The sequence below is a fragment of the Muscardinus avellanarius genome (genome assembly GCF_963383645.1).
Source record: "Muscardinus avellanarius genome assembly, chromosome: 15".
NCBI classification, from domain to species: domain Eukaryota; kingdom Metazoa; phylum Chordata; class Mammalia; order Rodentia; family Gliridae; genus Muscardinus; species Muscardinus avellanarius.
In genome coordinates, this window is record NC_137801.1 from 7,066,161 (window position 1) to 7,089,405 (window position 23,245).

General features: G+C 53.9%; 1 protein-coding gene across 1 annotated transcript in view; it reads left to right on the plus strand.

Annotated features, from left to right (window-relative positions):
• HPCAL1 (hippocalcin like 1) overlaps positions 1-23,245 on the plus strand; it is a gene marked incomplete at its 3' end in the record, with an annotated part of 100,862 nt that overhangs the window by 66,313 nt on the left and 11,304 nt on the right. The window contains exon 2 of the mRNA XM_080711171.1: positions 10,291-10,379. The remainder of the gene's footprint in view (positions 1-10,290; positions 10,380-23,245) is intronic.

A 23,245-nucleotide genomic window follows, 5' to 3' on the forward strand; every position in this document is an offset into this window, starting at 1 on the left:
AGCTCAAGAGCTTACCATGTCTCCCTATCGCCAAAGGCAGACTGAGATCCAGTATGCAACATCTCTTACTATTTGGCGTGGTCCTTCCTCCCCAGACTAGCTTGCGTGGCTGCTTGGGCTGAGCTGCCCACCCATTGATCCGTTCACTTACTTATGACCCAGCTAGTATGAACATGACCCTACCCTCCAAGTCAGCCCGCGAGGACAGGAGCAGACAGGGTGCAGATAGGTGCTCACTGATGATGCCCAGGGCCCTGGGAATTGGGAGAGCGCCCCAGGATTTGGGGAGTGTGTGTGTGTTACTGGGGATCGAACCCGGAGTCATTCTGCCTCTGAGCTATACCTCCCAGCCCTATTTTATTATTTAATTTTGAAACAGGCTGTAAGTTGCAGAGGGTCTCACTAAATTTCTGAGGCTGGTTGGGCACCGACTGCTACACTTGGTGGGATCCGAGCCTATGCGAGCTCCGTGTAGTTCCTGGTGCAAGGCTGGTGTGTGTGTGTGGCCTCGGGCGAGTGGCTCCACCTCGCCCAGCCTCATATCCCACCCATAAGTAATGGGGATGACCACGGGTACCTTTTGTTACAGGACAAGCACGCCATGACCCCAGCAGTGGGCATCACGTCCCCTCTGAAGTCGGGAATCTCTGTGTCCAGGGCCCCTGTGACCAGGGACCTGGTGCTGAGTGCTGGTCATAGCTATGGCCTGGCTCAGGTTAGGTCACTGGGCTGTGGGTGGTCTTTCCAGCCCTGCCCCTCTTGCGAGCTAGGTGGCCTGGGTGGCATTATCTGGACTTTGTGGCTTTAACCGCGTGCTCTATGGAACCGCCCGCCTGCAGTGGCATCTGTGGGCCACGTCATCTTCTCTAACCCAATTCCTCGAGTTGAGCAATGGAGGCGAATGTCTCTAGGAAGAGAAGTCACGGTGCGAAATGTCGGTGTGACTGTATTCTGCCGTTGCCTGGGGACCGTGATGGAATTAGTCATGATAACACCCCGGTCACCCCAGAAATCGTCATCGTCCAAAACACATGCACCTTTGGCTTCAGACCCCAGAGTGTTTTTTTTTCCCCTCCCTAAGGGACTTTGCTTGCTAATTAAGTTGGATTGGGGAATATATTAAAACAATTTGTCATCTCTTGAGCGCCCGCTGGGCCTGGAGCGGGTGAGGCCATTTCCGGTCTCCTGCAGGCTGGGGCTCGTGGTGAAGCGGGAGGCGGCGGCAGGTGCTGGAGGAGGAAGCTTTTCCAGCTGCCTCCCCCGAGGGCCGGCCAGCCAGGAAGGTGGTCGCTGACCCAGACGCAGCGTGAGGACCACAGCTTCTTAGGTCGCCACCCGGGGTGCCCAGAGGGGCAGCCCAGGCTCCTTCCAGAAATGAGCAAAGACATCGTCCGATGACATCTCCTTGTAGACCCTGTACATCCTGAGGCCCGGGCTCCCCTGGACCCCCGCTCCCAAGAGCTGGTGTCTGGATCCCACCAGATAGCCAGAGAGTGTCTGAGTGACCCCCACACGGCATGTCTCAGAAGTGTAGATGACACACACACACACACACACACACACACACACACACACACACACACACACGTTGAGCTGTCAGCACCCTAGGCAGCTTAATAGCTCAGCCCAGAGCACCTTCCTTGGGCCATGCCCAGGGGTGATGCTGCCAAGTTCTCAGGGAGGGCTAAGTTGGCACCTGCTCTTCCTTCTCATCTGGGAGGGGTGGCAAATGCCGAGACTCCCCCCCCCCCATCCCCCTGGCTGCAGTGCTGGAAAGCCCTGTGGTTTGTCCTGTGACTCTGCTCCTTGTCCTCAGAAGAGAGAGAGAGATGTCTTAGATTCCTTTTTTTTTTTTTTTTTTTTGGTGGTACTGGGGTTCCTGGAAGCCCTTCTACCTCCGGGCTACACTCCCAGACCTATTTTTACATTTTTATTTGGAAACAGGGTCTCCTAAGCCAGCGCACATGGCTGGCTTCGAACCTGCGCGATCCTCCTGTCTCTGCCTCCCAAGCGCGGGGATTACAAGCGTGCGCCACCACGCCCGGCAGATTCCATCTTTTTAACAGCTCTTTGGAGATGTAATTCACATCCCTACAATCTACCCATCTGATACATACAGTATAAAGTATAGAATCCAGTGGTTTCCCCTGTATTTACACGTATGTACAAACATCACTGTAGTTGATTTTAGGATATTTCCTCATAAGGAAAGTTTATACCCTTTAACTAGAGCCCCTCTTTACTGCCCCTTTCCCCCGGCCTGAGAAACTACTGACTTCCTTTCTGTTTCTATGGACTTCCTGTGGGTTTCCTTTTCTATAGATGGAATCCTAAAACATTTATCCTTTAGTGTCTGGTTTCATACCATTATGGTTTTAAGCTCATATTCATTGTAGCATATATCAGCATTATATTCCACAATATGAACACACCAAATTTTGTTTACTCATCCACTGATGGATACTTAGATATTTTGAATATTAATTCCAGTACTTGGGAAGCTGAGACTGAAGGACCGCAGCTTTGAAGTCAGTCCAGGCAACTTAGCGAGACCCTCGGCAACTTAGACCCTATTTCAAACTAAAAAATAAAACCAGCTGGGAGTGTAGCTTGGGGGTAGCGCGTTCCTGGCTTTAAACCCCAGTACTGTTTTGGATTTTATGAGTAATGCTGCTATAAACGCAAGTTTTTGTGTGGACGTGTTTTTATTTCTCTTGAGTATATTTCTACGAAGGAGACTTGGGATTATAGGATAACTATATATTTAACCAGATTATTTTCCAAAGTGTATGCACAATTTTACATTCCTCCCAGTAGTGTATGACAGCTCTGGATTTCCCATGCCTTGGCAGCACGTTTGACTTTTTTTTTTCCCAGCACTGAGGATGGAACCCAGGGGCATTCTACCTCCGAGCTACACCCCCAGCCCTATTTTTTAATTCTTTATTTTGAAACAGGGTCTCACTGGGTCGCAAAGGGCCTCACTAAGTAGTAGCTGTAGCTGAGGCTGTCCGCAAACCGCGATCCTCCTGTCTCAGCCTCCCAAATGCTGGGATTACAAGCCTGCTCCACCATGCCCGGTTTGCACATTGGACTTTTTAATTCAAGAAGTTGTAGTGAACGTAAAGTGAGATTCCTTGTGGTTCTGATTATTGTTTTCTCATAACCCATCAAGTTGAGCATCTTTTAATGGCCCCTTGTACATTTTTGTTTTGTTTTGTTTTTGTACTGGGGCTTGAACCCATGGGCCCTCTACCTCCAAGCTACATTCCCAGTTATTTTATCTTTTATTTTGAAATAGAGTGTCACTAAGTTGCTGAGGCTGGCCTCAAATCTGTGATCCTCCTAGTTTAGTCTCCCAAGAACTGGGATTAGAGGCATGGCCACCAGCCCGGGACTGGTCTTTTTTGTATGTCTTGGGGAATGTCTCTTCAGATCTTTTCCCCTTCTTAATTAGACTACTCATCTATCTACTGAATTGTAAGGTTGTCTGTTTTTGTAGTACCTGGGATGGAGCACAGGGCCCTGCATGTGTGACGACAGCACTCTCCCAGTTCTTTATTTATTCTAGATAAAAGTCTCTAATATGAGCCGGGCGTGGTGGGCACGCTTGTAATCCCCGCACTTGGGAGGTGGAGGCAGGAGGATCGCGCAGGTTCGAAGCCGGACGCGCTGGCTTAAGAGACCCTGTTTCCAAATAAAAATATAAAAAATAGGTGTCTGGGAGTGTAACCTGTAGGTAGAAGGGTTTCCAGGAACCCCAGTACCACCAAAAGAATAAATAAATAAATAAAATAAAAGTCTCTAATATGCCCAAACTAGGGAGTGTTAGGAATACCAGAGGGACTCCAGATAATGGAGGGGAAACCTGAGCAGAGCTAGAATGGAAGGAGAGGAGAGGAAGAAGGCTGAGGTTGACTAGTGGAGGAGCTCCATCTGAATATGTGTGAGAGGATGAGTGCGGCATGGTCAGCCCGGACACTCAGTGTTGGGAGGGGAGGGGAAGAAGGGAGGGCACCAAGCACAGTCTGAATGTGTGCCATTTTCAGTATGGCCCACATAAAAAGAAAACTATAAAAAGTCGCTCATAGTAAATGATTTGGAAATATTTCCTCCCATTCTGTACGTTCTTTTTGCTTTCTAGATGGTGTCCTTCAAAGCACAGGTTTTTATTTTTGGTGGTCCCCCCCCCCCAATACTAGGGATGGAACCCAGGGGCATTCTACCTCTGAGCTACACCTCCAGCACAAGTTTTTTTTGTTTGAAACAGGGTCTCACAAAGTTGCTGAGGGCCTCACTAAGTAGCTACGGCTGGCCATGAACCTGTGATCCTCCTGTCTCGGCCTCTCAGGTACAGGGATTACAAGCATGTGCCATCATGCCCAGTTCCGATTTAATCTACCTTTTCTTTGCTTGTTTGGGCTTTGGTACCATGTTTAAGAATCCTTTATCAAATTCAAAACCATGGTGATTTATTTTGTTTTTTGTTACTGGGGACCGAACCCAGGGGTATTCTACCCCTGAGCTATACCCTCGTCCCTTTTTATTTTTTAAAATACTATTATTAATATTATTATTATTATTATTATTATTATTATTATTATTTGCAGTATTAGGGATTGAACCCAGGGACATTCTACCTTCAAGATACATCCCCAGCCCTAGTTTTTATTCTTTATTTTGAAACAAGTCTCACTAAGTAGTGAAGGGCCTCACTAAGTATCTGAGGCTGGCTGCAACCCACGATCCTCCTATCAGCTTCCCAAGTATTAGGATTACAAGCCTGGGCCTCCACGCCGGCTATTTTTGTTTTGTTTTGAAACAGATTCTCACTAGGTTGCTGAGAGTCTTACTAAATTGCTGAGGCTGGTCTCTGTCTCAGCCTCCCAAGTACCGGGATTACAGGTGTGTACCACCACGCCCAATTCCTATGTTTTTGTTTAAAGTTCTATAGTTTGAGCTGTTACATTTAGACCTCTGTTCACTTGTGTCGAGTTAACTTCTGTGCATGGTGTGGGGCTGGGGTTCCGTTCTGCTCTTTGGTCTGTGACTTTTCATTGGCCCCAAATCATTTATTGAGAGAAACCATTCTTTCCCATTGGGTGGCCTTGCCACCCTTCCCGAAACCCAGCTCCTCGAGGGCATGGGGGTTTGCTCTGGACTCCTGGTTCGGTTCATGCTCTCTGTGTCTGTCCTTGTCCCAGCACCACACTGTCTTGCTTACTTTTGCTTTGTACGTTTTGAAAGTGGGGGGTATGAGTCCTCCTACTCCTTCTATTTTGGAATTATTTTGGCTATACGGAGCCCTTTGGAATGGCATATAAATTTTAAATTCAGCTTTCTACAAAACTGATTAACTTCTTCCAGTGTGAATTTTCCCCCTGCCTCATTGCTCTGGTTAGACGTTCAGTACAGTTGTGAATAGGAATAGCAATCGCAAACATCCCTGTCTGGTTTCTAATCTTAAGAGGAATCGTCATTAAACATGAGGTTAGCTATAAAATTTTTATAGATGCCCTTTGTCGGATTGAGGAAGTTCCCTTCTGAGCTAGTTTTTAGTGTTTTTTTTTTTTTTTATCATGCAAGTGTTGGATATTGCACAAGGCTTTTTTGTTTTTCTACATCTATTGAGATGACCTGTTTTCTTAATTTATGGATGTGATAGTTGCATTAATTGCTTTAGGATGGTAAACCAACCTTGCATTCCTTGGATAAATCCCTCTGGGTCATGGTGTATGGTTCTCTTTATATGTGGATGCATTTGGTATGCTACTATTTTGTGAAGGATTTCTTTTTTTTTTTTTTGCATCGTGTTTGGGTGAATGTGTGTGACTAAGGATTGAACCTAGGAGCATTTTACCTCTGAGCTACATGCCCAGCCCTATTTTTTATTCTTTATTTTGAAACAGGGTCTCACTGAGTTGCAAAAGGCCTCACTAAGTAGCTGAGGCTATCTGTGATCCTCCTGTCCCAGCCTCCCGAATGCTGGGATTACAAGCGTGCTCCACCACGCCTGGCGGCATCTGTATTCTTTTTGTGTGTGTGTGTGTGTGTGTGTGTGTGTGTGTGTGTGTGTGTGTGTGGTACTGGGGGTGGAACCCAGGGGCTTTCTACCTTTTCTACCTCCGGGCTATACTCCCAGACCTATTTTATATTTTATTTGGAAATGGTCTCACTAAGTTGCTGAGATCCTCACTAAGTAGCGAGGCTGGCTTTGAACCTGTGCGATCCTCCTGTCTCAGCCTCCCAAGTGCGGGGATTACAAGCGTGCTCCACCACGCCCGGCTGCATCTGTATTCTTAAGGGTTCTTGGTAAGCAGTTTTGTTCTCTGGTGAAGTCTCTCTGTGGTTCTTGTATCTGGGTAATACTGACCTCTTAGAACGATTTGAGAAATGTATCTTCCGTTTTCTTTCACTGTTTGGAGAATTCAGCACTGAAGCCATTTGCCTTGGACTTTTCTTTGTGGGTAATTTTCTTATTACTTAATTAACCCTTCACTTGCTGCACATCTTTCAGGTTGTCTCTTGAGTTGGTTTTGGCTTGTGTCTTTCAAGTTGGCTTGGATTCTTCCAAGCCTCAGGCCTTTTGCCGTCGACCTTACTGAGTTCTTCCTAGGTACCAAGCATATTTTGTGCCTTAGCTCATTTAATCCTAAAATAAATGATGAACTAGGTAGTATTCTTATCATCTCTACTTTACAAAAACGTTTAAACAAAAGTCAGCATTTTATAGCAGACAGGGAAGGATAGCAAAGTTCCCACACAGGGCAGGGGTCCTGAAATGTCTGAAGGGATGCAGGGACGCAGTGGATCAAGGTGATGGAAGGAAGTTGATGGAAGGAAGTTGATGGAAGGGATTGGACCAGGCAGAGGATGGCACAGCCCCCTCTGCCCGTCCTGCTTCCTCCAGCTGCCCTGCAGCTCCACCCTGGACCAGCCTGCGCTAGGAGCTGAGAGTCCAAGGGCGGGTCAGGCCTGTTTACACGTGATGTTGTTTTCCAGAGAGTCCAAACTTGAGGGTGGGCGAGAAGGAGGGCGGGCTTTAGGCACGACTGAAGCCAGAGGCAGGGGGTCAAGGTGTCAGGAGGCAAGTGTGGAAAGGCCTTGCGGGAGGAGCTGCGCGGGCCGGTGGGCGTTAGCCTGTGTGCTCTCTGGGGCTTTCCCCTTCTCTCTCCTCTCTCCTCAGTGCCAGCCAGAGCCTGCTCCTCACCGGCAGGAGCTTGGAGCAGAACTGCGTTTGGTCCTTCTGGATGAATCACCAGGCCTCTGCATCTTGCTCTCCTGGAGGGGAAGGGGCATGACAGTTTGTAAGACAATCACTAGACAGAAATCAGGAGCAGCCAGACAGAACTCAACATAATTATTTCTGCGTAATGACTTCTGCTCCTTGATTCCATCTCAAGCCATGACTGTCATCTTCATCTGTCACTGGGAGGCTGGTGGCGAGGGAGCCCCTGTGCCTTAGCGATACAGCCAGGAGGAAATTCGCAGTTCAAGTTAATGGAGTGTCCCCAGGCAGCCTGGGTCAGTGTCTTGAAGGTCTCTGGGACCAAGGACTGGCCTACTAGGGGGCCTGGGCTCAGAGCCGGCCAGGCCTCCTCTGGGATCCACCCAGAGAAACTGCAGATGGAAAGTGACGGCAGAGGGCACGGGGCGTGCCAGATCCCGGATCCCGGGAGCACCTCTCTGTGGGACGGGGATGGCCGAGACAAAAGAGCTGTTACAGATTAGAGGTGTCCCCTGCAGTGAGCTGGGCGGCCCTGTGGGGCCTTTGCAGGACCCAAGGACCAAGGATCCTGCGTGGTGCATTGTGATGGAGGGGTGTCCACCGAGAGGGCCGGTGGGCTAGGGGCTCACCCACCTGCTCTAGCTTAGGGGTCCTGCAGCCCTCCACCCAACCTGAAAGGGGGTGCTTGCTCTTTGTAATTTTATTATACTCTGCTTATTATTTATTTGTTATTTATTTATTTGTAGTACTAGGGATTGAACCACCTCCCCCCTGCCCCCAGACATTATACCTCTGAGCTACACCCCTAGCCCAGTTTTACTTTTTATTTTGAAATAGGATCTCACCAAGTTGTTGCAGCTGGTCTCAAACCTATGATCTTCCTGTCTCAGCCTCCCAAGTACTGGGATTATGGGCTTGTGCCACCATATCCAGCTCCCCATAACCTCTTAAAGGGGTCTAGTTAACAAGAGCTGCTGGGGAGAGTGGAGCCTGGACCACGGGATTTGGGTTTGGGGCACCGTACATCCTGGTTAGCAGAGTGGACCAGGAAATCCGGGTGAGAGTAACTCTCCCCCAGGCAGGGGGCGTGCAGTGAGGTGACAGACACATCACCCGTGCCCTCTGCCACCAGCCCAGTGCTGTTTCCTCGGTGACTGTGCCGAGGGTCTCTGGCCCTGTCTGGACCTGGATCTCCCTGCCAGAGCAGGGCTCACAGAGCTCCTTGGCTTGGAAGCACCTTGCAAAATACAGGACAAGATGGCTCACAGGTCGCATGGGGTGGTGGTACTGGTCTCTATGCCTGTCGTGGTGGAGACGTGTCAGCGTGTGCCATGGAACCCCAGAGTGCCCAGCGCTGCAGTGAACGTGCAGTGAAGTGGACTCAGGCAACAGTGATGCCCTTCCGTTGTTACAAATGCCCTGCTCTGTAGTGGACGCTGACAGCGGGGTGGGCTGGGCGTGTGAGGGGACAGGCTCCATGGCATCTCTGTACCTTCCTCACTGTTTCGCTAGAACCTAGAACTGTCCTACAATTAAAGTCTGTTAAAAATATATATTGTAAGCTGGGCGTGGTGGCGCACGCTTGTAACCCCAGCATTTGGGAGGCTGAGACCGGAGGATCGTAGTTTGCATCCAGCCTCAGCTACTTAGTGAGGCTCTTCGCAACTCAGTGAGCCCCTGTTTCAAAATAAAGAATAAAAAATAGGGCAGGGGGTGTAGCTCAGAGGTCAAATGCCCCTGGGCTCCATCCATAGTACTACAAATATATATCTGAAGCATGGTGAGCTCGCAGGGAGACTTCCTGCTGGCAAGATGTGTGGCTTTTCTATTCCAAGTCTTGACTTTTAGCAGTGAGTCTAAATTTCGGGGTGTTCATTTGTTGAACCCTGATTATTTATTGAGTGCCTGCTGCCTACAGGGCCCAGGCCAGACACCAGAGGCACAGAAACGAAGCCACACATTCCTGGCTGTGGAGCACAGTCGTAGGGTGGCCGGTGGGATGAGGGGAGAGTCCCCATTCTGCCGAGCAAGGGCCTGCTGGTACCCCACGCCGTGAAGGGCTGGATGCTCAGGGCAGACGGGTGGCCTGGTCCAGCGAGTGGGCATCAAGCATGATCACTGCTCCGAGGAGAGGGAACCAGGCCTAGGAGAAGGTAACGGGGGTGTGCTGTTGATCAGGGAGAGAGACGGCTCTCAGGGGCAGTGGCTGGCAGGGCTCCATCCCGCTCTCCCTTTAGAGCGCACATGATGCTGAGCAAGTAGCTTCTCTAAGCCTTGTTCCCCGCCTGCAAGATGGGGGTCTTATGCCTACTTCCAAGGGTGGTCATAACCATGAGACTGGATAATTCAGACCAGTGCAGACAGGGCTCTCAGGAAGGAGCGTCCAGGGACCCTGGCGTAGTGCTGGTTTTAGGAAGGGGTCACATTCTGTCTGGGGAGTGGGCAGAGGAGGAGGAGGCCGCAGGCTGTGTGGAGGGCTTTGGCTTTAGGGTGGAGAGCGTTTGGCATCCAGGGTGCCACAGCGCGCTTGCCCTCCCCGTTGCAGTGTGGTTTCCTGAGCCCTGACCGGCCTTTTGGGGTGCTGTTCGACCTTTCATTCATGCCTGATTTTGAGCACCTGGTGAGCCCCCTGCCCTGAGCTGAGGAGGCGTAGCTGGGCATTGTGGACCCCAAGGAGGAGGCAGAGGTGAAGAGGGGGCCCCATGGGGGCCAGAGAGCAGGGGGCTCCTTGTAGCTGGTGGACCTGCTTTGCAGGATTGCACTGAGCCCCTGATGGCCCCGCGGGGTGTAGGGGGCTATGTCTGTGATGGCCGAAGTGTCTCAGAGGGTTACGATGCCGCCAACATTAGGACCTGGGTTTGTGAAGCCCAGGCCATGCTGGGCGCCTATGTGGCTTTGTGAGAACCGCCCGAGTATGACCTTTGTGTTACCACCTGAGGGTGGCCAGCGAGTCGCCGTGGGCTTCTGAGAGCGCCGGGCTGTGGTCCTACCACGGGCCAAGCAGAAGCATCGGGCTCTGGGCCCGGCCACATCCCGGGTGACCTGTCTGTCTTCTCTTCCAGGGGCATGGTCTAGCAGCCCGGCGCAGCCCGTGGAGCCAGTCCCTGGAGCTTCTGACCCCTGCCCCGTCTCCACCTCCCCTTGGGCTCAGGTAAGTCACCCCCGGAGGAGGGGCCGCGGAGGGCCGAGAGTGGAGGTGTCTTCTGCGTGTCTCCAGGGCCAGGAAACTGAGGCTCGGACTGAGATCCCTCCGCGGGCCCGGCGACCCTTGCTGCTTTGGTCTGGGGACTGGTCCGGGGTGGAGAGTTAGGGACTCGGTAGGAAAGGCGGGCTTTGAGGACACGCTCCGGCAAGGGCAGGGCATGTGGGTCTCTATCTGTTTCTGTAGGCTTCTGCCTTCCGGCAGCCTTCCCGCTTTTAGAATATCGCTGTGACTGGAGGGGCTGAGCAAGGAGGGCGTGAGAGGGGGTCAGGCGAGTGGGGGGTGCGGGACAGGACGCTCGGAGTGCTCACCCTTGAGGAAGACCTGAGGCCCCATCCCCGGTGCAGCCCACAGCGCACCACGCGGGGGATGCTCCGGGTCCTTCAGCTGCGGGCCCTGCTCCGGGTTTACAAGGTCGCTGCTGAGCTCCAGATTCGATTAGGCAACAGTTTTTCTGGAGGGCACAGAGTGGCAGGGGCTGGTGACTTGGGCTCGCAGGAGGGCGTGACTTGGCTCCCTCGCTCTGCGGGCAGGTCACGCCCGATGGCACCACCAGGCCACAGGGCCCGGGCGGCATCTCACACGGCTGCGGTGTGGACACTCGTGGTTATGGGACGACGCGCCAGGCAGGAGAGAAGCCTTCCTGCTTAGGGCCGCCCGATTACTTTGCAGTATCGCTTCCTGTGGGCGTCCCCTTCCAGCCTCCACCAGGGCCCCTCCTGCCTGGCAGGCACTGCGGGCAACATGCACACAGGTGCACACACACACACACACGTGTACACGAACATGCACACACAATGCACACACAGATGTGTGCATGCATGTGTGCATGCATACTGCACACAGATATGCATGTGCATGTATTAGTATTCGTGTACTACATGCACACACATTGTACACATGTATGCATGCATGCACACAGTCATGCATAATGCACACAGATGTATGCACACACCTGCACACATGTGCACGCGTACACACCTGTGCACACCCTGCTGCAGACATTCTCGTCCACTGTGGAATCCGTGGAGGCACAGGAGCCCTAGTCCTGACCCGTCTGGCCAGGAAGGGAAGTGCAGCCTGGCCTCCATCTGGGTGGCCCGGCAGGAGGCTGGACTGGGCAAATGCCAGGCCTCTGTGCCCCCAGCCTGCGGCCTGAGCCTGCCTGACTCCTCCCCTCCGCCCCTTGGCCTCCCCAGGAGTCCATCCCTGAGGCACCCAGCATGCCCTGGGCACGTGACCCAGGGTTCCCCAGCCTACTCAGTCCCACGTTTTCTCTCCAGTGGACGAGTCCTGGGCTTGCCAGGCACCGTGTGCAAATTTTTAACCCAGAAATAGTCCCAGAGGATGCAGGCGGCCTTTCACAGACGTTTTCCCGTTGGCTCTTCCTGGGTGCTTGGAGGGGCTCCGGGGGCCTGGCTCTTTCTCTGCTGTTAGACTCTGGGCCAGAAATGCCCTGCTGGCAAAGTCAAAAGATGTGGATGGGGCAAGGACGGTGACCCCCAGAGGGCACCCCGAAGACACCGTGGGCCAAAGGGCCGCCATCGCCATCGCGGGGTTTGGAGGCTGTCCAGAGGGAGCGCCCAGTGGCCGGGCCGCCCCTCCCTGCTGCCCCCACTTCCTTCCTTCCGCTCATCAAACAATTAATGTGCACTTCCTGTGTTTCGGGCGTGTGCTAATCGGCTGTGGGATTATTCCTAGCTGCACCCTGGGTGAAGGGAGCCCAGCTCTTTGTCCTTGGGGGCAAGATCCGGGAGGGACTGGGCTCAGCCTGGCAGCTCGGGGACACGAGCATGTCGATTCCTCTGTTTCCCCCCTTGGCCTCTCAGCACCCAGACACCGCGACTGGCAGAGCAGGAGCTGAATGCGGTAGAAGGAAAGAGTGGCCCGGGGCCTGGCCTCCCAGCACCCACGAGCCCTTGAAGGGCACCTTATACGCCTGCAGAGCCTCAGCACCCAGCATTGGGGCTGCACATAGTAGGTGTTCAGTTAACAGGTGTTGACCAAAGCTTTCTGGGTGTGGGTTTGCGTGTCGTCCTCCGATGCGCTCCAGTTGGGGAAACGATGCCTTCTGGTGTTATGATCTAAAGAAGAAGAAATGGCAGAGCTCAGCTCCTGACTAAATAAGCTCTAAGGAGACTCTAGACTGTGGTCGCCTGGGCCACCGAGGAGCGCGGCCCGGCCCTGCGCCTAGCACGTAACGAGAGCGACTTACTGCTTTTATTTCTGACTAAAGACATTAGACAGGAGTCAGAAAGCACCAGAGATGATTCCCTGGAAGTTTTCCTCCAGGTTTAAAACAGAAATACAGAACTTCTGGACCGGAGTGTGCCCCGGCGCGAGAGCTCTGCGGACAGCAGATCAGCTCAGACTTTGTCCCAAGAGCAGGGCCAAACGTTTGTCACTGCGCTCAGAGCCCCTGGAGGCCGCGCGTGCCTGGAAGACACCTCTCAAATCTAAACATGATGGCAGCATTTCTTTTCGTTGACATCTCAGGATGTTTCCAGGCTCCTTCGTCAGAGCACCTGAATTCACGATTTGGAAATGGTTCCTGGGGCCCTGAGTGGAGAATTTAGTCATCACTCCAGCAAGGATCAGGCAGAAATGTAGTTTCTTCTATGGCCTGGGAAAGGCGCCACGTGCGCTATGGATCTGCCAGACGTGACCCCGGAGAGAGGACGCTCATTCCTCGTGGGGAGAGCGCACGTCTAGGGACTTTACAAGCCTCCGCTGGGACAGACTCCAGGACATTTGAGAGCTGGAATGTGCTCCAGGGATCGCGCTTTCAAGACCCGTGGTTTACCAAGGAGGAAAGCAACTCTTGTCGAGAAGCAAGACTTAGCTCCAGGGCCCAGCCCCGTTCTGGAGTTGAGAGCCACCACCATGCTAACGAGATGTCCAATCTGTTCAGTATAAAGCGCCACTCGCTCCCAATCCTTCCTGCATTGTTTTGGGTTATTTATATATATATTTGAACTGCCCTTCAAGTAATGAGTCTGAATCCCGAGGGTTTGATGGTATCTTTTCTTCCCCTGCCCAGCCACCCCTCCTCCCCTCGACCTACCTCTGTTAATCTATTAATTTGCTCCACATTGTTCTAGACTATTCTAGACTGTTCTATATCATTCCGTACGCTTCGATACCACAATGCTGTCTCTCCATCGCCCGCGAAGGTGCCTGGAGAGGTAACCGGCCCCAGCTGGGTAGCAGGAGCGAGGAACTTGCTGGTGGGAGTCTCCCCAAAAGGTTGTGCCTACAGATCACTGAGGCCTAATGCTGTGAGCTCCTACACCCCACGACAGAGCCCCAAGGCGCCCCGCCTACCTCTCCAGCTGTCCCTGCGCGCCGCCAGCCTTCTAGCCTCAGACCCTCGTGCTGCCGCACATGCCCGCCTCCAAGTGTGCTGTGGGGTCCCCGGGCATGTCCTCCGGCCCCTTCCTCACCTCTTCCCAGCCCATCTGAGCCCCACGGCAGCTCCAGAGGCCCCCACTGTGCCCTGGGCTGGGCTCCATGGTGCCCGTCTTCATGCAGACCAGGTCGGCTTTGTGCATCTTGGGGTCCTTACTTATTTGGGTTCTTAGTGGCCACATCAACAGCAGTAGATCGAATTATGGCTGGACAACACGGCCTGTACTATTTTCTCCAAAGACAGGAGACCTGTGGGCAAGCAATCCCAGGCTCTCTAGACCTGACACTGGGCAGGCCTCACCTGGCTGGAGTTCCCTCCACGGGACTCAGCTGAGGCCTCTGGACAGCCTGTGTTGGGGACACACGAGTGTCTGTGCATGTGGGATATGGGATATGTGTGTATGTATGTGGGGTGCATGCATATGTGATATGTATGTGCTATGGTGTGTGTGTGTGTGTGTGTGTGTGTGTGTGTGTGTGTGCTGCTTGGGGAAAGGGGGGAATGGAAGTTGGGTGTGTTTGTGTGTGTATGAGTGTGCATGGTCACACCTGTTCAGAGTTCACCCCGAGCAGCTCTGTCCTGTTCACATCTGGCTCCCTGGCCCTCCTTAGAACGCTGGGCAAGTAGCCGGGTGTGGTGGCGCACACTTGTAGTATCAGCATTCGGGAGCCTGAGACCAGAGGATCAGCGGTTTGCAGACAGCCTCAGCTACTTAGTGAAGCCCTCAGCAACTCAGTGAGACCCTGTTTCAAAATAAAGACTAAAAAATAGGACTGGGGTGTAGCTCGGAGGTAGAATGCCCCTGTGTTCCATCCCCAGTATCTCAAAAAAACAAAAAAACAAAAATGCTGGGCAGCCATGAGGTAGTCCCGGCCCTTCAGGTGTCATTTGCCCTGGACCAGCCCCCCCCCCCTTCAGGTGTCATTTGCCCTGGACCAGCCCCCCCCCCCCCCCCCCCCCCGTGGCCAGGACGCGGCCTGTCATGAGGGAAGGCCCTTCCCCTCCTGAGGCCCTGCCTCTGCCCTGCGGCTCAGCCTGCTGTTCCTCCCTCTCCCCTCGTTTCCTCTTTGAAGCACAGGAGTTAGAATTTCACTGACCTGCTCCAGCTGGCTGAGTCTGGGCCACTGTGACCCCAGACTCTCTGCCCGGGAAGGCCTTGAGGACCAGGTTTTATTTATTTATTTATTTATTTATTTATTTATTTATTTTTGGTGGTACTGGGGTTCCTGGAAATCCTTTTACCTCCGGGCTATACTCCCAGACCTATTTTTGTACTTTTTTAAAATCTGGAAACAGGGTCTCTTAAGCCAGTGCGGCTGGCTTCGAATCTGCGCGATCCTCCTGTCTCCGCCTCCCAAGCGCAGGAATTATAAGCGTGCGCCACCACGCCCGGTTGGACCAGGTTTTAATGTGGCTGCACCGGGCATGCCCAACAAGATGCGTCTTGGAGAGAGTGTGCAGGGAACTCCCGGGAGCCCTGGCTGCGTGGCAGCTCCCCACCGGGCTCGGCTTGATACTGTGATTAAGCTCATTACGCGTGCCTGGCATTTCTTTTATCATAAAAGCCGAGGTGATGCCTGGATTTGTCTGGTGCTTCTTCTTTGCCACAGCCCTCTAGAGCCTTCTTCCCTTCGTCCATATTGCTGTGCGGAGCATCAACAGGTAGGGCCCATCGTCCCATTTGGCAGTCAAGGAAACTGGAGCCTGGGGAGGTTCTGAGGCCCCGAGGGCGTGTGGCCAGGGGAGGCTGGGGGAGACTGCGGCCAGCAGCAAGTCTGAACAGAACATGTACTGTGGGCCCACTGCACGCAGAGGCTTGGCTGGGCACTCTGGCACTGCCCTGCCTGACTCCAGGCCCCGCTCAGCACCCTGGGGGGAGCTGCCCAGGTCCTCCTGGGCTCACAGGGTGCTGACCAGGGTGGGCTGAGTCCTGGACCAGCAGAGCCAGGCCTGCAGTAGCCATTTCGCTTCTTTGTCCCCTGGGGAAGGGCTGTTGCTTGCTTACACCCTGGCCTGGAGCGGCAGCCTGGAATTGAGACTTAACTCTGCCATCTTTCTACCCAGGCCTGGCTGAGCCGGCGCGTCGTTCCGCAGCGCCCCTGGGGCTGGCGTGCACCTTGGCGTGCCCTGACTGCCCAGGCTGAGTCTCGGTCCACAGTCTCCAGCCTGCGGTGGCCCCTTGCATTTCAACTTCAGAAATGGGGCTCACGGTGGTACACTCTGGGTCTCTGAGGACACAAAGTTGGGTGATTCCGGTGTCTGATTCTACATGGAGCTTTAGCTATACAGAGGGCACAGTGACTCAGCCCTGTAATTCCAGTACTTGGGAAGCAGAGACAGGAGGATCGCAGGTTCAAGGCCAGCCTCAGCAACCTGTGTAACTGAGTAGCAGCAAGGTTCCTGAGCCCGTGACTAGTTAATTCACTCGGAGTGCGTGTGGAGTGGGCTGTTGGGCCGGGAGGCCGGGGAAGCGGGGCCAGGACGGCGAGCCCCTGCATTCTGGAATCTTCCTGGCTCTCCCAGGGCAGCACCTCGCTGTGATCCTGCTGAGCGCCTTCTCTGACCCGCTCCGTGTAAACGGGCCCGGCCTCTGTTCTTGTGGACCTGCCTCCTCTTTGCGGGGCGAGCCCTAAGTGCTGCAAGACCCCTTGCTGTCCCTGCCTGGCACACGCCGTTCCCTGCACCTGCCCCCTTTGAGAACTCCGGGATCGGATCTCGCCTCTAGCACATGCTGGCTGACCCTGCGTGGAGGCCGAGCTGGCTCTGCCGGCACCCGGCTCCTGGGCTCCAGGGGTCTGCGCACATCATCTGCCCAGTGGCCGCGCAGGGGCGAGGGGACACTGCGGGCTCCGGGAAGAGCCAGGGTCGCGGCGCCCAGCAACAGGGATCGGTGGAGACGTGAAGGGACACATTCAGACCCCGCTGTCCCTCCGACATGGGATTCTGGAGCCTGCCACCAAAGGCCCCAGTTTACCTTAAAGCGGAGCACAGTGGGCAGAAGCGGCCCCAGGCTCCCGCAGGGCTCTGTGCCCGGCCTCACCCAGCGCCTCCTGGCACCAGCCCTTCACCTCTGAAAGACCAGGGGACTTGGCGAGATGGGCACACTCAGAGTTTGCCTTAAGAATCCTCCCAGGGTCTCGTTACAGCCTGGCCTTTGTGTTTTCCTTCCTGGCGTTAGGCTCAGCAAGAAAGTGCCCAGCCTCCCAGGGACCCTGTGGGGAGGCCAGTGATGGCCGGAGCGGAGCAGGAAGGCCCAGCACCAGAGTTGCGTGTCCTCATGGGCAGGACGTGCTGAGCTGGACTCCACCTTGGCCCCTGCGCCCGCGCCAGCGAGCGGAGCGTTCCAAAACACTAAGGCTGAATGAGCAACAGGGCACTTTGCCATCCTAATCCTGGAAGAGTCACAAAGTGCTAGAGCCAGGGATCCTGGGAGAAGCCGGTCAGTGCACTCACGGTGCAGGCACTTTGCTTGGCCCGTGGGATCACACACGGCCCTTGATTCAGATAGTTAGCACACACCGAGTGTGTGCCAGGCCCTGTTTGGGGTGCCATGGGGTCCACCATGATGAGCAAGGGCTGCAAGGCCTGTCCGCAGACATGAGTGCTCAGGGAGGGGGCCTCTCAGATCCCGAGGGGAAAGGGAGCAGAGCGGTGGAGGGGGCTGCAGGTGCAAAGGTCCTGAGGCTGGAATGCTTCTCAGACCCTCCTTCTGGGACAAATGAGGTATTCCTTCCCTTGAGGAGCTCCATCAAATGAGGGGAAAAGACAAGTAAACGATGTCATAAAAACGACGGTCATAGGCCAGGCATGGTGGCACACGCCTGTAATCCCAGTTACTTGGGAGGCTAAAACAGGAGGATTGCAGGTTCAAGACAAGCCTCAACAATTTAGCAAAACTCTCGGAACTTAGCAAGACCCTGTTTCAAAATCAAAATCAAAAGGCTGGGGCTGTAGCATAAAGGTAGAACACCCCGGGTTTCATACAGGGGTCTAAAAAAAAGTCCCTCTCTCCCACTGAAGGAGTGGCATCTGCTTTGGGTTTTGGAGGACGAGTAGGAGTTCTCTGAGTAGCTGAATCTGTGCTTGCAGAGGCAGGTGTGCAGGAGCGCCACTGCCTCGCTCCTCTTCCTGTGCGGTGGCAGTTTCTGGGAGAAAAATAACATATTATATTATTGAGGATTTCCTTTTCTTTTTCCCACCACTTCCTGTCCCCAGCCTCATTTGGGGAGAGAAGCTGTATGGAGTCAGAGTCTGCGCCTGGCTTGGCCTCCCTCTTTCTTGGATTTCTTTGAGACTTCAGGGAGTCCTGGGGCTTTGAGCCGCTGGGGACGGGCACAGGAGCCGGGGAGGTTTCAGCTGTGTCTCTCAACAGCAAGCTCAGCCTGGAGCCCGTCCAGCTGCCATACAGGAAGACCCACAGATGTGGGCAGATTGGGATATAGGCATGCCCTGTAACCATCCGACCTGGCTTTCCCAAGCCCTAACTCGGGGAGCTTGGCTGCTGTCCCTGTCCGCAGCCTGCGGCACACCTTACCTGGGCGCCGGCTGCGGGTCCTCAGCACACAGACCTCAGCAGAATTCCCAGCCAGCCCTGCAAACAGAAACTTGTGGGAAATTGTGAATGCCAAAAAAAAAAAAAAAATGCAAAGCGTGTTATTTCTCACTCAAGAGCACCGAGGACTGAAATAAAGGCCGCGCCACGGGGGCTACTGAACTTGCAAAGAGCCCTGTTTGGTGGCCCTGATCCCTGCTATCATTCACTTAAGCGGCAGGAGGCACCCCTGTGCCATGCTAGCTTCCCCTGCATCCCCACTGAGAAGGAAATAGGTGAGGCTAGTGTTAATAATTGCTGGACACACTCCCCCCCATGGGACCATATATCCTTTCACATGTAATCAGGATAGTCACATATTTTATGGGTGTTTTTTTCCCCCACATGAAGGCATCAAAATTGGTGTGTATTTTAGCACTTTGAGGACACCCTGTTCAGAATGCCCACTGTAAGTGCTGGGCGGCCACAGGTGGCTGATGGCTGCTGTATTATAAGAAGCAGCCCCAGCTTATAGTCGGAGAAACTGAGGGAGGCAGCAGCCGGGAGGGTGGCCGAGAGTGCCGGCGGCGTGCCTGCCCCGTTGCGCCCTCTAGTGCGCACCACGCGGCACTGCAGCCTGTGTGGCTGCAGGTGCCTCTGTCCCCCTTACCCTGGTTCCTGGCAGACACAGTCCCGGAGAAGAACCAGTCCCTGCTTAGAGCTTTGCTCAAGCTGCAGGCAGCTTGACTCTCGCTTGCTTATTGGAGCAAATAAGAACACAGGTCCAAGATGTTTTGAAAAATGCAATCAAAGCCGGGCGTGGTGGGCACGCTTGTAATCCCCGCGCTTGGGAGGCGGAGACAGGAGGATCGCGCAGGTTTGAAGCCAGCCTCGCTGGCTTAAGAGACCCTGTTTCCAAATTAAAAAAAAAAAAAAAAAAAAATATATATATATATATATATATATATATATATATATATATATATATATATAATAGGTCTGGTAGTGTAGCCCGGAGTTAGAAGGGTTTCCAGGAATCCCAGTACCACAAAAAAAAAAAAAAAAAATGCAATCAGCCCCAAAACAGGGCTGAGCCCCAGGAGGACCTGTGTCGGGGTCACAGACGGAGGAGCTGGGGCCGGGGCTGGCATTGGGTAAGAAGGTGCACAGCCTGCCTGTTTCCCGCCGGCTCCTCCTGCCTCCCACCCACCATTCCATCCCTGGCGGAGAGGCCCTGGTCTCAAACCGAGCTTTATCTCAAATCCAAGCCCAGCTGGAATACAAAGCGTTTTAAGCCTCTGCTGCCTTGAAGTTCAGGTTCACAGCCGACACCGCCCAGCCTCTTCCTGAGCTGGACTTGGCGTCCCCACCTCTCCCGTCGCCTTCCCTCTGCGTGTGTGCCCGTGGGCGCTGGAGATCTGCCTGCCGGGAGCCTTGCCGAGCGGTGGGGTGAAATGCCGCCTGCACCATCAGCCGGCGCTGAGCCGAGCTGCGGCTAATGGGACCTCGGAGCCCTCGGGTCCCAGGGGCCTCTCTGTGCGGCCGATAGAACCATGCCATTAAAAAGGCTTTTATTTGCTAACAGTACTGACTTTGGGTTAAATATTTTCACAGGACTCCCCAGCTACACGTTTACTCCCCCCCCCCTTTACAATTTAGCACATTAAGAACAATAACAGAGTGACTGAGACCCAGAGAGATGGGTGTGAGAGCTGCGTTAACTCCCTCCCGGTCCATTACCGTGAATTCCAGTGCCCTTGTTGATGATCTGGGAAGGCTGTCGCCTGTCTGATCTGAGCCCTACTTGAATATAAAGCATTTTAGGCCGAGCAGGAGATGGCTATAGCCTCGAATAGGTGGCCCTCTCCCAAGAGCCCCGCTCCCTTAGAGATAAAAGCAAGAGTCTGATGAGTGTCGCCCAAGTTTGCCTAAGGACCGGACCCAGGTGGGCGTCTCTGCAGAGGGGGCTTTTCTGCAGAGAGCTGGCTTCTTGTCGGCCATCTTTGCAGACAGCCGAGGCTCAAGGAGCCGGCTTTGTTTGCTTAATTAACGGCAGGGGCCGCCGCACGCAGCGCTCTACCCCTCCCTTGTTCCTTGCTGCCACTGGCCCGAGAGCATCCCGGGGAGCTAAAATGAGGTCCTTTGTATTAAATATTTCATCTGGGCCTTTGATAAGCCACGCACGGCTCTCCCGGGAGCGAGTAGGCGCGTGCGCGAGGCCGTCAGCTTGCTCTGGCGTTCCTGGCCGCTATTCGTGGCTTCATAAAAGTTACAGTAGGGAAGGTGTCATGTGAGACTGTCCTCACGGCGCGTCGGCCCGCGAGGAAGCAGCGGTGGACACCAGCTGCCAGGCCCAGGGCCTCTATCCCCTGGGGATCTCAGCAGGGAAAGCGCCCAGGGAAGGCTTCGACATGGGGAGGCCGCTCTCATCTCAAAGCCTCCGTCCTCGCCCTAAGCTGGAGCTCACGCTGCCCCTTCCCAGCCTTGGAATCTCTGCCGTGTCTCTTCCTTGGACGTGGCCAATTTTATCAGAACTGGGAATTGAACCCAGCGGCATTCTACCTTTGAGCTACACCCCCAGCCCTACTTACTTTTTATTATTTATTTTGAAACAAGGTCTCACTGAATTGCAAAGGGCCTAAGTAGCTGAGGCTGTCCTCGAACCCCGATCCTGTCTCAGCCTCCCAGATGCTGGGATTATAAGCGTGCACCACCACACCCAGTGGATCCTGAGTCTTAACAAAGAATCTTTGTTCGCTTTTTCGATGGAGGGGGAGTCGTGGCGCCAAGCTGAGGGTCACGGCAGGCCAGCTGCGGTGACAACCCTGACTCTCAGCACGTTGCCCATGACGGTGCGTTTTTGGATTGAGATACAACAGGTGTGACAGGGGAGGGCTCGGTGCCCTACGCCCTTCCAGGACTTGGACATCTTTCTCTCAGCAGGTCTACTGTCCAGTGGCGCTGCCTCCACTGGGGTTTCAGGAAAGAGTTAAGTTTGGTTCCCTGAGACACCTGGGTCTGACTGAGAAAGGCCGCAGGGTCTGGTCCCTGTGGAACACCCTCGGCCTCCCCTGGGTACCTGATGTCCAGCCCAGGCAGGAGGGAGTGTGAAGCAGGGCAGCACTGGGGGTTGCCCAGGGCCACGCAGAAGCGCTGGGCTTCAGGATCCATATCCCATTGGTTCTGCTTAGCTGCAAGGGAGGCTGGGCAATGTAGTCCAGCTGTGTGGCCAGGAGGTAGAGGAATCAGGGTAATAAGGAAGAGCAGGTGGTCACCAAACAGCCCTGTTTCAGGCACATGTAGGTAGTCCCATCTTAATGACGGTTCAGCCTGAGAGTTTTTCAATTTTACAGTGGTGTTAAAGCAATACCTATTTAAATTTAAAATACTTCACATTTTAAATTTTTTATCTTAGCCGGGCGTGGTGGCGCACACTTGTAATCCCAGCATTCGGGAGGCTGAGACAGGAGGATCGTGGTTCGTGGGAAGCCTCAGCTACTTAGTGAGGCTCTCTGCAACTCAGTGAGACCCTGTTTCAAAATAAAGAAGAAAAAAGTTGGGCTGAGGGTGTAGTTCGGAGGTAGAATGGCCCTGGGCTCCATCCCCAGTACCGCAAAAAAAAAAAAAAAAAAAAAGTTTTTGATCTTTTCCTTGGCTAGTACTCTGTGGTATGATCCTCTCTCATGATGCTGGGCAGTCATAGCAGCCACAGCTCCCTGTCAGCCTGTAATAATGAGAAGCCACCAAGACTGCCCAGTGGTCTGTGGCTGAGCTGCAGTCTTTTGTGGGTTAGGGGAATACAGTGCATTTTATTTTTTTTGATACAAGGGAAATGAACCTCCGGGGACATTCTACCTCTGAGAGACACCCTCAGCCCTTTTTAATTTTTATGGGTCTTGCTAAGTTGATGAGGATTCCACTAAGTTGCTGAGGCTGGCCTCGAACCTTCGATCCTCCTGTCCTAGGCTACCAAATATCGGAGTATAGGTATGCACCACCACGGCCGGCTTCAGCACATTTCCAGCTTAGGATGGGGTTATGACATAGCCTCACTGAAAGTCCAGGAGCATCTGTACTTTCAGGGTATGCTACGCACCTCCGGAGGCTCTGGCCCAGGCCTTCTAGAACCGGGCACCACTCGGCCGGCTCTCCTTCCTCACTGGCTCCCTGCAGGCGGCCAGGTTTGACCTCTGGGCTGGGCTCGGCCATTTCCCTCTCCCTGCCCACTTTCCACTGGTGTGTGTTGGGGCCTGGGGTCATAGGCATTGCTTTGTGGACATGGCCAAGGTCATCAGCAAGAACATAGGTGTGGCCTTGGTTTCGTTCATTGTTCCCCTTATCACTGGTGGCGGGGAATTTATCCAAGAGAGAGAGGTAAAAATGGCTCTCGGATGGTGACCGAGAAAAGCGGGGCTTATGAGCCCCACTAACAACCAATCTCTATTACCACAAAATCAGCGCCTTTCATAGCCAGAAAACACCATCACCAGAGAAACAAAAAAATGTAATTACAAGGGACAGAGAAAAAGAGGACTGGAAAAACGGGACACCAGAAAGAAACCAGACTGCAGTGCTGCGGCCGGAGCCATGGCGTGGAGCGGCGGGCGCCATCTTTTCTTGCAGCACCAGGCCCCAGAGAGGAGGGGGACTCAGAACGGAGCTCAGAGCCACAGAGGAGGTACGCCGGCCGCATGGCCGAGGACGTGGCAGCAGCGTCTTACTGCCGGTGGCAGCGGCGAACTCACCAGACAGCACCAGACCAACGCACTCAACAGCCCACCAAGCTCCAGAGAGGAGCGGCAGACAGCGAGCCGAGGTGAGCCGCTGCAGAAGAGCCCAGACAGTGAGCCGAGGTGAGCCGCTGCGGATCAGCTG